We start from the raw sequence: 17377 nt of genomic DNA, 5'->3' as shown, positions 1-17377 counted from the left end.
GTGCAAGACTCATTCGGAAATGACGAGTTTGACCCTCTCGAAAATGGTATCGCCCAAGAGTTTGACGTGCAAGACTCATTCGGAAATGAGGGATATGACCCGCTCGGAAATGGTATCGGCCAAGATGATGATGGATATGTTGAATTCGGTAACAATTGGCAAAACGAAGAATATGTAGAATGAGATGGAGTGATAAATTTGGTTGTAACTAATACTTCTTGTTTCCGATAATAAAACAATTCATAAATGCTACCATAATTGTTGTAATCATGGAACGTACATAAAATAAGCTTGCTTCCAATATAACAGGTGGACATGGTAGTTAAATATACACGGTGAATATAAAGCAAAAACACATTTGAACAAAAAATACCATTATCTGAATTAGTTATATATACACGGTGAATATATAGCAAAAACACATTTGAACAAAAAATACCGTTATCTTAGTTAGTTATATATACACGGTGAATATATAGCAAAAACACATTTGAACAAAAAATACCATTATCTAAATTAGTTATATATACACGGTGAATATATAGCAAAAACACATTTGAACAAAAAATACCATTATCTAAATTGAAATCAATTTTAATCATGGTTTTTTTATTACTTCCTTCACTGTGATACTATGACTTTTCCTTTTGACCAATCAGAATGATGCTCTCTATTCACCGCATTTAAATCCAACGATTGTCTGCTGGTGGTGTTCTGTACTATACCGTGCATGCTTTAAAGGGTATTGACGAATCCATTGGCCGACACCATCAGGGGAAAACAGGTTTATTTTGTTTAAACATATTTCATTTGGTAAATTCAAATGAAAGTGGACACAAGTTATACAACTTAATAACGTCCTCTTTCATAAATTATTATACAATGGTAAATACATGGCAGCATTTTGTGAGGGTGCATCACTGTAGTGCAACTAGTACGGCAACGATGTTTGGACTCGTTTCCGGTATCGCTTCGGCGACATAACAACTTCGACACGGCGATAAACACAAGTCAATATTTGCTTTTACAGGCATTCTAGGGATGCAGGGTAAGTTATGAATGATAAACCTTATATTAAGGTTTCATCAAGTCTTCAAAGAGATGTCGCTTTTTTATCCGAGATTTCAGTAAATGAATGTCACGCATAAACAGATAATACCACTTTCAGCTTCATTTGGCTTCGATTTGTCGATTTGTTTTAGGACAATCTTCTACAGTGATTCGATTTTTCAAATTTGATTATGATAGTCTGATAAAGATAAAAATAATCCCAAATTTGTGTTCGATATCAAACTTCTATTGCAACGGTTTGGAAATTGGTAGTGTGTACCGTACACATTTTCGCATTGAAACTGATCCAAACCGTTGCGTCGAGATTGACACTACGTTGTAAACAATTATTCATACTAGGTCGTTTCTGGCTCAAATGTAACAATTTAAGATCCAATTTATAGGCATTAACCCAGGGGATCGTTTTTCACTCACGTTCTGTGGAAATTTTTCAAAATTAAACAGGATAAAGGCAAAAGTTTGGAAATGTCGGTAGGAATTCGCATCTCCTAGTTTTATATGAACAATCTGCATGAAAACATCGTACTTATATAAAGCTTAATACTTTTTGAAAACCGTGAGTTGAATATAGGGCTGTGACAACATGCGCATGATGATAAAATAGCACTAGTTTGAACATACCGTTTTGCTTCTTCTGTATCGAGGCGTATACCGGAAACGGGTCCAAACATCGTTGCCGTACTAGTTGCACTACAGTGTCCATGGATATGAGCATTTTCAGCTGCATAGTCCAATAGCTAGCTTTTGTGGCCGTGCGGTTGAGTGCCGTGTCTGTGTACTGTAGTTAAGCAACGTCGAGAGTGGTCAGCTCTTAGATGGGTGACTGCTCCGTTGTCCCCCCTGTGCACGTTACAATTTTATGTCAAAATTTATACAATATTTAGATAGAACAAAAAAAATAACATTATCATTCTCTGATGTAGATACACAATCCTTCCTATATCAGCACTTAGTTATTGATTTGATATTTAACATATATATATTTATATACATAAATAACACCATTGTAGTATGGCATAGAATTAAATTAGTTTGTATCTAGTAGTACAGGTTATTCAGAAAACACACATAGAGACAATTTCACGCAAAATTAGATATCTTGGACGTTAATAGAGGTTTAAAATATTGGGAAAAAGCGATTTATCATTTTCTTTATTAGCTATCGCATATTCTGCCGGTGTTCATGGGGCTGCATTATTCTCGTTTCATGAAAGAAAATTGTTTTCTTATTTTCACCTGTGTTATACTGTACTTAGTTATCACGTAAACCTATCGAGTTTTTTGGAGAAAATTGGCGATGAACATCACAAAATCAAATCTATTTCCACGTGTACAATATACACAATAGTAGCTACGATAACGAGGCTTTGTATGAACCGAGAATCATTACCCACCTGCCAATAGGTGGCTTCTGCGGTATACGAAGATGCGCTCGTGCATACGCGCACGTGTTACAGATATTTCATTCATATACAGAAAGCCGGGATAACCAATCATTTTATTCAGCTTGAATATTTTTGTTAAGGTTCTTCAGTACAACTGTGTCAACTTAGATTTAAGAAATAATCAAACGGTTTCTTATCAATGACGAAGCTATCCAGAGCCACCTACAAATGTTTTGTTGTGGAATATTTTAAGGGATAGCTAGAGAAACAATTAAAACGATATTTCATTGTAAAATTATTTGAATTAGATAAAATGACTTAGTATGTGATTTTTATATAATCACACTTTTCAGAATTCAGAGAGCTTTCCTGGCACAGTTTTCTGACACAGTTACTGTAATAGCGTTGTATTAGTCTTGTTTGTCTTCAAATGATCTATATTGTGTTGCATTGATAGTTTTAATGATAAGAAGGGCTATTTATATTGATATATATACAATGTACATTTACACTGCAGCCTCACTACATGTATATAACTTTACCAAACTCACTTTGAAGTTATGAGTCCATAACTTCCAAATCTTTATTATGACGTCATAATTGTAACGTCGGCGATAACGAAATATGGCTGTTGAAAAGGCTGTTCCGTCTTTGACGAGAATAATTTGTTTATGTATTATCAGAGTAAAATTCCTGGGAATAGTCTTTCAAATTCGTTGTCAATTGTAAATATAAGCATTGAACTGCTTTCACGCGCTTCATGTTGAATTTGCCTTTGTCCAGTTGGCATTCATCAGCCCATAACTTCCAAATGAAAGCAGTTCAATGCTTAAATGAAGCCATATATAGTCTCTAACTTGAGCCTTTTCGCATTGTTTTTTATACCAACATAGCCTGGCACGACACAGATAAACACTAATACAATGATATTATTGTAATTGTTCACATAAACACATCTTACAAAAGCTCTTTGAATTCTTGCATTTCAGTCAACTTTGCGATAAATTTCTCAAATCTTCATGCAAACGTTTTGCAAATTACTGATCAAAACCAGTCATTTATTGATATCAACTAGTTGGCATAAGTATAATAATTCCTTACTCTTTTAGCATTTCCGTTATCATATTTGATGACATTGAATACTTCTGTAATGCAGCAGTATCAAAGTTTATGGTGGCGTACTGGCTCGGTTTGGTTGATTTGTTTTAAAGCCCTATTAACGGCCAGGGTCATTTAATGATAGTTATATAGGTTTGCTTTTTGGTTTATTTTGTTTAACGTCCTATTAACGGCAGAGTCATTTATGGGCGTGCTTGGTTTTTGGGGGTGGAGGGAAGCCGGAGTAATCGAAGAAAAACTACCGGCCTACGGTCAGTATAAGGCAACTTCCCACGTCGGTTTCAAACTCGCAACCCAGAGGTGGAGGGCTAGTGATAAAGTGTCTGGACACCTTAACCACTCGGCCACCGCGGCCCCTGACGTACTATGGGGAGTAAGTGTTATTTAACAGTCCCTTAATGATCAGCGGATAATATCATCACGAGTTTTGATAGCCCTAGACTGTTTAACAATTCGAGACAAAACGTAGACTGAAACTCTACTTTTACCCCGCATTTCGTGATTTTCGAAAAAAAGGCTATTTCGTTGTTTCAGTGTACGTGATTTCGACAATTCATTATAACCACGAAATGAACTAAAGCTCATCAAACTGTTTTGAGAAGCCAAAACAGAATATACATATACTCGCTTGTATTGGTGCTGTCACGATATGCTATCATTTCAAGCCGTAAATCGGTTTGTGGGTAAGAGTTTGCATTACAGTTCTAGTGGAAATGACAGAAATGTTATTTTTTTAAAAAGATCATTCTGTTAAAATTGCTTGGAAAAGGGTAATTGTAGGCATATGAATTGACAAAGAGTATACGGTACCAAGGAAATCAACACAAATAAAAGCACAACTGAATTGATGCATTCGTGGTTTTCTGTTTTTTTTTTTTTTTTAATAAGACTACGATTATCGCCATTACAGAAACTAGCGGGGAGAGCCAGGTCTGGGATTTGTCCTTGTTTTGTATTTATTATTATATTTCTTGTATACTCTGAACAAATACCCACACTCGGACACAGTGGCAACACGCTTGACTTTCACCTAGAGATATTCTTCGATCGGACGTGGAAAGGGTTGGCTGGGATCACGTGCCAGACCGCGTACGTTTTCTCCGAGTACCCTCGCTTACTCCATCCTGGCTTAAACTAATATATATATATATAGTTACTAAAACATTATTCTTATTGTATTTTATTGTATTTCCAGTACTTCTTATATATATTATGTGATTGTATTTGTGATTTTTTGTGTTTTGATAAAGGGGCGGATTGCCTCGAAAATTTAACAAACCTTATTGTTTACACTGTTTGAATTACTTCTTTGCCCCATATATATATATATATTAAAAGTTCTTCTCTTGCTCCATTCAACAGTTTGCTTCCATTTATACATTGTTAAAGGGGCCACGGTGGCCAAGTGGTTAAGGTGTCCCGACACTTTAACACTAGCCCTCCACCTCTGGGTTGCGAGTTCGAAACCTACGTGGGGCAGTTGCCAGGTACTGACTCTAGGCCGGTGGTTTTTCTCTGGGTACTCCGGCTTTTATCCACCTCCAAAACCTGGCACGTCCTTAAATGACCCTGACTGTTAATAGAACGTTAAACAAAAACAAACCAAATAATACATTGTATACTACTGTATATATGTCTTGATACAAATCATATGTAATAACTTGTAGGATTGGTTTATATTAGTCAACCAAATATGCTAGACCTTCCCATTCGTGGTGTACCATAGTAGTGTTCGCCATTAATTTCTTTGACGTCTAATTATCTTTTGCATTACGAGTAATTCAAACGCACTTTCTCCATATTGAGTTTCATAAAACCCAAGATTTTAACTCGATAATTTAAAATGCTACAGACATAAATAAAAGAAAAACACATGAATTTAGGTTTCCGTATTAAAATATTTGATATCGAACACAATGCTACCATTCTATCTTACATTCTGTAGATGTACATATTTTAGTGGTGATCTTATGTTTGCGCTTTTCTCGCTGGAAAAGTTGTGTTAGATAACGATTGCCCTGATTATACTTCTAAATGTAATGTCTATAGGATATAATCTAGGTGTGACAATTCATCATTGTGCCAGTCTTACAAGTGAGAAATGTACGGTGGCTGATGTGTGCCATTTCGACCTTTCGTCTTTTCGCCCCGAAAAGACGAAAATCAACAAAACACAAATTTCGTCTATCTCCCCGAAAAGACGAAACAACATACGCGAAATGACGAAATAAATGCACGCAAATTAGCGGCTTTAATTCTCGTCTTTTCGGGTCGTGTTTTTAGACCTTACGATCCGAAGAGACAAAAATAAACAAGCGTTAGATTTTGTCTTTTTGCCCCGAAAAGAAGCTTACTAATTTTCGTCATTTCGGGGATCAAATTCTAACTGATGTTTTCACATTAGACTCTATTGTCATTATGATACGATGTCGTGTTTTTTCATGTCTATGTTTTTATGTAACGTCAACCTATATATATAGGTGTTAGATTTATATAAGTGTCTTGACACTTGTTTCTGATTCCTTTTTGTATCATTTATATGTTATATATATTATAAATTGCAACTTGACAAATAAAACACAGTTTAAACTACAGTTGAGTGTAAGCTAACCTTTACACTCTAGTACACTCCTAGTGCACTACGTTTAAACTAATAGTGCACTACATTTAAGCTACGGGTAAACTAGTAGTGCACTACGTCCAGTCAGGTGTGACCGCAAATCCCCCTCTACAGTTAATGGACTGTGACACTGGACATCTGTGTTTGATACATGTAGTTGTTGAGGTACGGACAAAAGCCCCCCCCCCCCCCAGTATTAATATGTTCATCATGAAGAGTTTCCTGAATTTTTTAGCTTACTTAATAATATAAAGTTTGAAAAAATAAATTATGATGTTTAACCACAGACATATAATGCTACACTGACATTGAACCAAGGACCTTCATTTTCCACACAATTATTCTCCAAATTTCAGAGATAAAAACAACAATATATATACAGTTTCTGTTTTTCAAAAGTACAGATTTATATAAAGTATAACAGCTAAATTTATAAAGAAGGGGATTTTGTCCGGGGGGGGGGGGGGGGGGGCTAATGTCCGGGGGGGCTTTCGTCCGGAGGGGCTTTTGTCCTAGGGGCTAATGTCCGGGGGGGCTAATGTCCGGGGGGGGGGGGGGGGGCTTTTGTCCTACACCCAAGTTCAAGTTCTTTATTTCCCTGAGCCTATACGGCTCATCGGTTCAACAAATATATACATGTACAGAAATGATACAATACAAAACCACACACTCGCATACACACACACACACACACACAACCGGACTAACACATACATTGTACAACAGGTAGAGTGTAGAAGGACATTTTTTTTTATACTAATAAAAAATCTGTTCTTTGTTTATTACTGTCTTTAATATATCTTGCTAAATTTGAAAGATCTTTTTTGTTAACTGTTTCTAGAAGTTGAATAAATTTGTACATACTAGGTTTATTATAATAATATTTCTTAATAAAACGTTTTCTTAGGTCTAAATGAAATTCACATTTAATAATAAAATGAAATTCATCTTCAATGTCTCCACTGTTACAATAGGAACAAATTCTTTGATTTCTTTCTAAGTTATTAAATCTACCAATTTCAATATTTAATTTATGTGATGACAATCTAATTCTAGCTATTTCTTTTAAATTAGAAGTACCTCTTGGTTTTGATAAATATGGCTGTAAGTAGAACTTTTCACTAATAAACTTGTACAGTGAACACTTGGAAGATGAATTGATTTTTTCTTTACATTCTTGTATAAATATATCACATAGTCTACATTTAACAATATTCATAATATAATCAGCTGTATAAATATCCCCATTTTGCCATATATACCCAACACCCATTCTATACAGTTCTTTTTTTACTTCATTCAACCATTCATTCCCGTTTTCTAACATATCTTGATAACAAGCATTTAACACACAGTTATCGGTTTGTTTTAATTTCAACCAATATTTAAAAATTCTAAATTTTCTCACTATTACAAAAGGTAATCTGCCTAATTCTTGGTAAATCATACAATTAGAAGTACTTTTCTTAACCCCCAATAATCTTTTTAAAAACTGTAAGTGGATTTTCTCTATATCCGGTGCTTTATGAAAACCCCAAATTTCAGCCCCATAGTTAAATATACTACCGACGTATGTATCAAAAACATGTAGTTGGGTTTCAACGTTAATTTTTTTTTCTTTGATACTCCAGAAATTGAAAATAATGCTTTTCTTCCTTGTACAGCAATTTTTTGTTGAGTTTTCTTAAATTTACCATTAAAATTCATTTGTATCCCCAGATAATTAAATTCATCTACGGTTTCTAATACACATCCGTCATATAACCACTTTTCTTCTTTTCTTAATTTACCACCGTTTCGGAAAACCATTACTTTAGTTTTGGTAGTGTTTACAGTAAGGTTCCATTTCTTTGTGTAAAGTAATAAAGTATCTAACATTTTTTGCAGTCCCTCGGGAGTTTCTGCCAGTAAAACCATATCATCAGCATACATAATTAAAAACAAGTTAATAGTATATAACTCAATAGATGGACATCCTTCTGTTAGGAAATTCATTTCACAGTCGTTGACATACATGGAAAACAATAATGGTGAGATTATTTCACCTTGGAATAACCCATTTTGACATTTAAAAAAATCGGACATATTATTATTATATTTGACACAACATTTCACATTTTTATAAAGTGCTCTTATAATATTCAACATTTTCCCTTCAACACCTTCTTTAATAAGTTTGTACCACAAATTTTGTCTATTTATAAAATCAAAAGCTTTCTTGTATTCAATAAAACAGCAATATAGTTTTTTCCTATTTTTTTTTTTTTAAATTTTACTTATTACGGTTTGCAAAACAAAAATGGCGTCTACAGTAGATAAGTTTTTCTTAAAGCCAAACTGAGCGTCACTTAATTTAGAATAATCACTATCAAATTTCATTAGGCGCTCATTTCCAAAACCTTTTTAATAACTCTTTGATATAACTGCTAGATAGCCTGATATATATATACATACAGTACAGGTAAAAATCACAGGTAGCCTTGGGTACTGCCCATTACCTGTATGGGGGTTTTGCTGTTCATTACCTCTTAGGGTGTAGTGCACTACTAGTTTACCTGTAGTTTAAATGTAGTGCACTAATAGTTTAAACGTAGTGCACAAGTGCACTAGGTGAGGTTAGCTTACACTCAACTGTAAGTACATTTTCAGTAAAGTTTCTTTCAGTTTTATTGAATTTACCATTAAACTCAGTGATGTGTATTATCAAGTTCGTGTTCGTTCCCTAGATTAATACACTTAAAGTTAAAATACTTTTATCCCGTCATCACTTTGGAATGCTTATTCTTCAGTTTTGGATATATATAATTTCTACAGAAATATTCTATATTTATCGTGCATTACTAGTGTATTAATGAATCTAAAATTTTCTAAGCGGTTTCCAAAAAGATTGAATTAGGTAATTGGCATTATACAAATCTGAAATCAGTTTCCTTATATTTATTCTTATTGGATGAATCTTCTTTTTCTTTTTTCTTTTTTCTTTTTTTTTCTAGGTGACCAGAGATCACAACAGTGTATTATAAAATTCACAAATACTTGCATAAAATGTCGTATGGTAAATAAAAAACGAATTTAAGATGCTTTTTACCACATAGCTCACCATTTACATTTTAACAGAGGCACGCATTTTCTTGTGCAATTTTCAATTCATGACGTCACGTCTCTGTGCATATTATGACGTCACAATAGCCAATGAAAATACCCAATAGCATATAATAAATAATGACACATGCAAAATATAATAAATAATATATAATAAAATATTACGCTGATGAATTCATCGGCTGACAAGTCGATTATGAGAAATGCATTTCACATCAATTATCAGATAGAAGACACTCTGAACAAAGAACAAAGATAACAATTTCTTTACTACTTATGTCTTTTAATTGTTCCTAAACTTACAAGTAAATGGCGAATGATGGCCAAAAACTTCAACCACGTGACAGCTAAAGAGTTGGAGGAAAACTGGAAACAGATCTTCCTCCAGACTCAAAAGCTGATACTATAATGTGATGCAAAATGATATAGACTTTCCAAAAAAGCAGAGCAATCTCTTGTCTATCAGAAAAATACCGCCAGCACCTCTGCATGTCGTGGTCGAAGTCTTGACGAATTGGAGAACGTGCCTGCAATATAAAACAGAATAGCCCAAAGCAGAAAAGGTGTGAAAATGGGGAGGGAGGGTGGCGATTTGCCTTTGTCAGTAGCTTTTCCAAATATGCCCACCGGATATACTGTGCAAAGGGGGATAACTCCAAGATTATAGGAGGTAACTTGGTACACTGCACAAAGCAATGAAGAGAAATACTGCATGTAGTCGTATAAGTCATGTGCTTACTAGAAAATGGAATTTTATAAATGCATATCAAATTAGCCATACAATTAATAAGGCGGTCTTCATATGATAAATTAAATTATATTTTAGAAATAATTTTTATTATCAGATAGAAGACACTCTGAACAAAGAAGAAAGATAACAATTTCTTTACTACTTATGTCTATTAATTGTTCCTAAACTTACAAGTAAATGGCGAATGATGGCCAAAAACTTCAACCACGTGACAGCTAAAGAGTTGGAGGAAAACTGGGATCCTGATGCCGACAGTCTCAGATTGGTCCCTTGATCCCCACCGCAATTACAATGTGCCTGGTGAGCTTCTGGTCCTGCATATGGACTAGTGGAAGCCATCTTGAGACGCCCGACATCTCTACCTCTCATGATCGAACACATACAACTGCAACTTATAAAATCCTCATCAAAACAACATCAACAGTGGCACAAATTATAATAAACAACAAAAGTTACTTTTACCTTGAATCATTTGATTCAATCTCTATAACTTTACACCAATGCCAAAATGTTTAATATAAAGCACTGGTTACTATTTACAATTCCATCGTCAGCTATTGAAAGGCACAAATTAGAGCCCCATAGCTGAATAGCTTATTTGGATGAATGGATATAATTTTGTATACTATCAATTAAAATGGTTATACAATTTATATGACTTAAACATGTCAAACACACTCAATACTATTGACTACAAAAATGTGTTCTGAGATTGCGAGATGGGGGAGGGGGATGTACCCCCTCACTCCAAGGCTAAATACATTTATAATCGGGTTGATCAATGTATGTAATAATGTAAGAATGCAGTAAATTGAATCGCAACACAATAAGTATGATTTGAAATGTTTGCGTGAGAGATGGGAGGGGGGTCTCCTTGCTAAATGTAACTCACAAAATATTAAGAGCGTCAAAATACTAAAATATTGACTGGCGTGGCAAATGAAATGAAACTACAAATTAATTAAAGCCAAACTCCAGCAAATATCCGGAAGAGTAATTGTACATGAACAATATTCAAGTCACCGGTCAGTCACACCATGCGTAGGCAACTTTTTTTTCCCACCGAATAAACGAGTAATAACGCTTCGGAAACCCACACTATACAAACCAACCAACAAACAAATCACTATAATGCCAATCCACAGCACGATGATGATAAATGGTGGCTATAATGCTTTGGATGCAATCCGATTTCTAGGATTTGCCTTTCTCAGTAGCTTTTCCAAATATGCCCACCGGATATACTGTGCAAAGGGGGATAACTCCAAGATGATGGGAGGTAACTTGGTACACTGCACAAAGCAATGAAGAGAAATACTGCATGTAGTCGTATAAGTCATGTGCTTACTAGAGACCAACCAACCAATTGTTTTCCCATAGACCTTAGTGTTAACGTTTTGGATTATTTCATTCAAATTCTTGAATTGAATGTGACGATTATGGTTTATAACAAAAGTTTAGGGTCTGATATAACACCTAATAAAAAAAAAAGCTGGGTCCTTCAGCTCAAATTTTCTCCAGGGTAGCCATTTTGAAAATAGGTGAATTTCGCAGTAAAAATTCTCAAAACTCTTAAATGTTTACCTGTTTACTATTATTACGTGAACTTTTGGGAAAAAAACAATCGGACTTAAGAAATTTATATCGACATTTCTTATTGATAGTTACCTATCAGGCTACATATCTATTTTCTCACTTCATAACATACTGGCCAATCAGTGGCTGCCAGACATTTTATCCTTGGCTCAACGTTCTATGCACGGGGGCTGTTTCAAAAATATTTTTTTTCAATTGGTTGGTTGTTCCCTATACTAGAAAATGGAATTTTATAAATGCATATCAAATTAGCCATACAATTAATAAGGCGGTCTTCATATGATAAATTAAATTATATTTTAGAAATAATTTGTATTATCAGATAGAAGACACTCTGAACAAAGAAGAAAGATAACAATTTCTTTACTACTTATGTCTATTAATTGTTCCTAAACTTACAAGTAAATAGCGAATGATGGCCAAAAACTTCAACCACGTGACAGCTAAAGAGTTGGAGGAAAACTGGGATCCTGATGCCGACAGTCTCAGATTGGTCCCTTGATCCCCACCGCAATTACAATGTGCCTGGTGAGCTTCTGGTCCTGCATATGGACTAGTGGAAGCCATCCTGAGACGCTCGACATCTCTACCTCTCATGATCGAACACATACAACTGCAACTTATAAAATCCTCATCAAAACAACATCAACAGTGGCACAAATTATAATAAACAACAAAAGTTACTTTTACCTTGAATCATTTGATTCAATCTCTATAACTTTACACCAATGCCAAAATGTTTAATATAAAGCACTGGTTACTATTTACAATTCCATCGTCAGCTATTGAAAGGCACAAATTAGAGCCCCATAGCTGAATAGCTTATTTGGATGAATGGATATAATTTTGTATACTATCAATTAAAATGGTTATACAATTTATATGACTTAAACATGTCAAACACACTCAATACTATTGACTACAAAAGTGTGTTCTGAGATTGCGAGATGGGGGAGGGGGATGTACCCCCTCACTCCAAGGCTAAATACATGTTTATAATCGGGTTGATCAATGTATGTAATAATGTAAGAATGCAGTAAATTGAATCGCAACACAATAAGTATGATTTGAAATGTTTGCGTGAGAGATGGGAGGGGGGTCTCCTTGCTAAATGTAACTCACAAAATATTAAGAGCGTCAAAATACTAAAATATTGACTGGCGTGGCAAATGAAATGAAACTACAAATTAATTAAAGCCAAACTCCAGCAAATATCCGGAAGAGTAATTGTACATGAACAATATTCAAGTCACCGGTCAGTCACACCATGCGTAGGCAACTTTTTTTTCCACCGAATAAACGAGTAATAACGCTTCGGAAACCCACACTATACAAACCAACCAACAAACAAATCACTATAATGCCAATCCACAGCACGATGATGATAAATGGTGGCTCTAATGCTTTGGATGCAATCCGATTTCTAGGATTTGCCTTTCTCAGTAGCTTTTCCAAATATGCCCACCGGATATACTGTGCAAAGGGGGATAACTCCAAGATGATGGGAGGTAACTTGGTACACTGCACAAAGCAATGAAGAGAAATACTGCATGTAGTCGTATAAGTCATGTGCTTACTAGAGACCAACCAACCAATTGTTTTCCCATAGACCTTAGTGTTAACGTTTTGGATTATTTCATTCAAATTCTTGAATTGAATGTGACGATTATGGTTTATAACAAAAGTTTAGGGTCTGATATAACACCTAATAAAAAAAAAAGCTGGGTCCTTCAGCTCAAATTTTCTCCAGGGTAGCCATTTTGAAAATAGGTGAATTTCGCAGTAAAAATTCTCAAAACTCTTAAATGTTTACCTGTTTACTATTATTACGTGAACTTTTGGGAAAAAAACAATCGGACTTAAGAAATTTATATCGACATTTCTTATTGATAGTTACCTATCAGGCTACATATCTATTTTCTCACTTCATAACATACTGGCCAATCAGTGGCTGCCAGACATTTTATCCTTGGCTCAACGTTCTATGCACAGGGGCTGTTTCAAAAATATTTTTTTTCAATTGGTTGGTTGTTCCCTATACTAGAAAATGGAATTTTATAAATGCATATCAAATTAGCCATACAATTAATAAGGCGGTCTTCATATGATAAATTAAATTATATTTTAGAAATAATTTGTATTATCAGATAGAAGACACTCTGAACAAAGAAGAAAGATAACAATTTCTTTACTTCTTATGTCTATTAATTGTTCCTAAACTTACAAGTAAATAGCGAATGATGGCCAAAAACTTCAACCACGTGACAGCTAAAGAGTTGGAGGAAAACTGGGATCCTGATGCCGACAGTCTCAGATTGGTCCCTTGATCCCCACCGCAATTACAATGTGCCTGGTGAGCTTCTGGTCCTGCATATGGACTAGTGGAAGCCATCCTGAGACGCTCGACATCTCTACCTCTCATGATCGAACACATACAACTGCAACTTATAAAATCCTCATCAAAACAACATCAACAGTGGCACAAATTATAATAAACAACAAAAGTTACTTTCACCTTGAATCATTTGATTCAATCTCTATAACTTTACACCAATGCCAAAATGTTTAATATAAAGCACTGGTTACTATTTACAATTCCATCGTCAGCTATTGAAAGGCACAAATTCGAGCCCCATAGCTGAATAGCTTATTTGGATGAATGGATATAATTTTGTATACTATCAATTAAAATGGTTATACAATTTATATGACTTAAACATGTCAAACACACTCAATACTATTGACTACAAAAATGTGTTCTGAGATTGCGAGATGGGGGAGGGGGGGGGGGGGGGGTGTGTACCCCCTCACTCCAAGGCTAAATACATGTTTATAATCGGGTTGATCAATGTATGTAATAATGTAAGAATGCAGTAAATTGAATCGCAACACAATAAGTATGATTTGAAATGTTTGCGTGAAAGATGGGAGGGGGGTCTCCTTGCTAAATGTAACTCACAAAATATTAAGAGCGTCAAAATACTTAAATATTGACTGGCGTGGCAAATGAAATGAAACTACAAATTAATTAAAGCCAAACTCCAGCAAATATCCGGAAGAGTAATTGTACATGAACAATATTCAAGTCACCGGTCAGTCACACCATGCGTAGGCAACTTTTTTTTTCCACCGAATAAACGAGTAATAACGCTTCGGAAACCCACACTATACAAACCAACCAACAAACAAATCACTATAATGCCAATCCACAGCACGATGATGATAAATGGTGGCTCTAATGCTTTGGATGCAATCCGATTTCTAGGATTTGCCTTTCTCAGTAGCTTTTCCAAATATGCCCACCGGATATACTGTGCAAAGGGGGATAACTCCAAGATGATGGGAGGTAACTTGGTACACTGCACAAAGCAATGAAGAGAAATACTGCATGTAGTCGTATAAGTCATGTGCTTACTAGAGACCAACCAACCAATTGTTTTCCCATAGACCTTAGTGTTAACGTTTTGGATTATTTCATTCAAATTCTTGAATTGAATGTGACGATTATGGTTTATAACAAAAGTTTAGGGTCTGATATAACACCTAATAAAAAAAAAAGTTGGGTCCTTCAGCTCAAATTTTCTCCAGGGTAGCCATTTTGAAAATAGGTGAATTTCGCAGTAAAAATTCTCAAAACTCTTAAATGTTTACCTGTTTACTATTATTACGTGAACTTTTGGGAAAAAAAACAATCGGACTTAAGAAATTTATATCGACATTTCTTATTGATAGTTACCTATCAGGCTACATATCTATTTTCTCACTTCATAACATACTGGCCAATCAGTGGCTGCCAGACATTTTATCCTTGGCTCAACGTTCTATACACAGGGGCTGTTTCAAATTTTTTTTTTTTTTTCAATTGGTTGGTTGTTCCCTATACTAGAAAATGGAATTTTATAAATGCATATCAAATTAGCCATACAATTAATAAGGCGGTCTTCATATGATAAATTAAATTATATTTTAGAAATAATTTGTATTATCAGATAGAAGACACTCTGAACAAAGAAGAAAGATAACAATTTCTTTACTACTTATGTCTATTAATTGTTCCTAAACTTACAAGTAAATAGCGAATGATGGCCAAAAACTTCAACCATGTGACAGCTAAAGAGTTGGAGGAAAACTGGGATCCTGATGCCGACAGTCTCAGATTGGTCCCTTGATCCCCACCGCAATTACAATGTGCCTGGTGAGCTTCTGGTCCTGCATATGGACTAGTGGAAGCCATCCTGAGACGCTCGACATCTCTACCTCTCATGATCGAACACATACAACTGCAACTTATAAAATCCTCATCAAAACAACATCAACAGTGGCACAAATTATAATAAACAACAAAAGTTACTTTCACCTTGAATCATTTGATTCAATCTCTATAACTTTACACCAATGCCAAAATGTTTAATATAAAGCACTGGTTACTATTTACAATTCCATCGTCAGCTATTGAAAGGCACAAATTCGAGCCCCATAGCTGAATAGCTTATTTGGATGAATGGATATAATTTTGTATACTATCAATTAAAATGGTTATACAATTTATATGACTTAAACATGTCAAACACACTCAATACTATTGACTACAAAAATGTGTTCTGAGATTGCGAGATGGGGGAGGGGGATGTACCCCCTCACTCCAAGGCTAAATACATGTTTATAATCGGGTTGATCAATGTATGTAATAATGTAAGAATGCAGTAAATTGAATCGCAACACAATAAGTATGATTTGAAATGTTTGCGTGAAAGATGGGAGGGGGGTCTCCTTGCTAAATGTAACTCACAAAATATTAAGAGCGTCAAAATACTTAAATATTGACTGGCGTGGCAAATGAAATGAAACTACAAATTAATTAAAGCCAAACTCCAGCAAATATCCGGAAGAGTAATTGTACATGAACAATATTCAAGTCACCGGTCAGTCACACCATGCGTAGGCAACTTTTTTTTTCCACCGAATAAACGAGTAATAACGCTTCGGAAACCCACACTATACAAACCAACCAACAAACAAATCACTATAATGCCAATCCACAGCACGATGATGATAAATGGTGGCTCTAATGCTTTGGATGCAATCCGATTTCTAGGATTTGCCTTTGTCAGTAGCTTTTCCAAATATGCCCACCGGATATACTGTGCAAAGGGGGATAACTCCAAGATGATGGGAGGTAACTTGGTACACTGCACAAAGCAATGAAGAGAAATACTGCATGTAGTCGTATAAGTCATGTGCTTACTAGAGACCAACCAACCAATTGTTTTCCCATAGACCTTAGTGTTAACGTTTTGGATTATTTCATTCAAATTCTTGAATTGAATGTGACGATTATGGTTTATAACAAAAGTTTAGGGTCTGATATAACACCTAATAAAAAAAAAGCTGGGTCCTTCAGCTCAAATTTTCTCCAGGGTAGCCATTTTGAAAATAGGTGAATTTCGCAGTAAAAATTCTCAAAACTCTTAAATGTTTACCTGTTTACTATTATTACGTGAACTTTTGGGAAAAAAACAATCGGACTTAAGAAATTTATATCGACATTTCTTATTGATAGTTACCTATCAGGCTACATATCTATTTTCTCACTTCATAACATACTGGCCAATCAGTGGCTGCCAGACATTTTATCCTTGGCTCAACGTTCTATGCACAGGGGCTGTTTCAAAAATAATTATTTTCAATTGGTTGGTTGTTCCCTATACTAGAAAATGGAATTTTATAAATGCA

Source organism: Pecten maximus, chromosome 17 (assembly GCF_902652985.1).
Source record: "Pecten maximus chromosome 17, xPecMax1.1, whole genome shotgun sequence".
In the NCBI taxonomy this organism is placed as follows: domain Eukaryota; kingdom Metazoa; phylum Mollusca; class Bivalvia; order Pectinida; family Pectinidae; genus Pecten; species Pecten maximus.
Note: the sequence above shows the minus strand (reverse complement) of the source record.